Genomic DNA, 1588 nt, shown 5'->3' with positions numbered 1-1588 from the left:
GGCGACCACCGTGCGATGACTAAGGAAAACAGTCTAATAAAAAGACATATAAACCCGCGACAGCGGATAGGAAAGCCTTCTTTTTTCTGTCGAGCGCTTATATGTCCCTTTATTAGACTGTTTTCCTTAGTCATTGCACGGTGGTCGCCATAAGCTTTAAGCTTATATATATAAACAGCCGAATGATTCAATCGTCACTAAGTGTAACTAAGGATGCCGAGGCACCTACATTGCTAGAAATAAGAGATACTTACACACACACACACACACATATGCCTCCACATATATCCTCACTTGAAAGGATTTTGTGCAAACATTCAAAGTGAGTACAACTGTACTAATTTTGCAGTAATGCAGATGTAGGTAGATTTACTAAAACGATGAACCAAATAAATTTTGTTTTATTTCATTTTTTTCGATATTGACGTAAGAAGATGCTGTGTTGATAGAAGCGACTTTTGAAAGAGTTCTCTGTAAGCCCTACGTAGTTTGTTGATGTATAGCTGATAGATATCCTAATTCTGTATGCAACGAATTTCACTAAGCAACGATCTTTACTTCTGAAATTGCATGTCGCTTCCCTTTTCATCACTTTTGTTTCTGATGTGATATTCTTCATTTTGGCTCTTTGTGATGATAGGCATGCTTTTCATACAGATATTTCTCACTCAGCTTTGGAATTTATTACCGTTTGAGAAATGTTTCTTCATTGCGAAGATTAAATCTTTTGCAGCATAGTTTTTTTTTTAATGCTAATGGTACATTATGAATTATACTATATAAAAATTCCCGTAGTTGCTGGACGTTGTTAGCCCGTATCCCGTTCTTTCTCAGTATTGGCTAAGTAACGCTATCTCGCTATCACACACGACAGCTTTGTTGAAGATGGTTTCGTCGGAGGATGAACCACATCTTCTTGCTGAAGTTCATTGGCAAATGTTTGATGACGTTCGGTGGATTCGACGTGAATGTACAATTCGATGCTATTTGATGTCTTGAAAGGCTCATAGGGTTTCGAGTTTAGTTTAAGCGTGGCATCCTGGAATTACGACCGGAATCTTCCTTTCGTTCGTCTCTACCGGGCTGAATTTCTTGAATTTATTACAGTTATTTATTTCATGATGGTGTCGAACGTATACCCTCCTCTCATGCTGTTCTTAATCATGAACCCATCATCCCTGTACAGGCCTACGCTAATACCATTGAATAAGTTACTAAATTTACTAATTCACATAATTTGACTCTATCAAAACTACCCCTACTGACATCAAAACCATTCTTTCCATCCTCCTTTGTGTAATCCAACTGAAATCGGCGGTGGTGGATGTTAGTGCAGAGTTGGTGCTAGTGAAGGTAACGTCCATCTTCGTGACACAAGTGGCACTGGTGGGAACAGAACTGACGCGGGGGCAGTAACACCGCTGGCTTTGGTCTATGTAGAGGACAGCTTTTCTTTTAAACGAGTCAAAAACCCAACTTTGTTCGAATGAAACCATTTTATTAAATTTTTTGTTTAATAAACGTGCTCTACCCGCAAACTACCAGGTGTATAACATACGATTTTTTAACTACACCACACACACACATG

Source organism: Octopus bimaculoides, chromosome 25, assembly GCF_001194135.2.
Source record: "Octopus bimaculoides isolate UCB-OBI-ISO-001 chromosome 25, ASM119413v2, whole genome shotgun sequence".
Classification (NCBI taxonomy): domain Eukaryota; kingdom Metazoa; phylum Mollusca; class Cephalopoda; order Octopoda; family Octopodidae; genus Octopus; species Octopus bimaculoides.
This window is presented reverse-complemented; position numbering follows the sequence as displayed.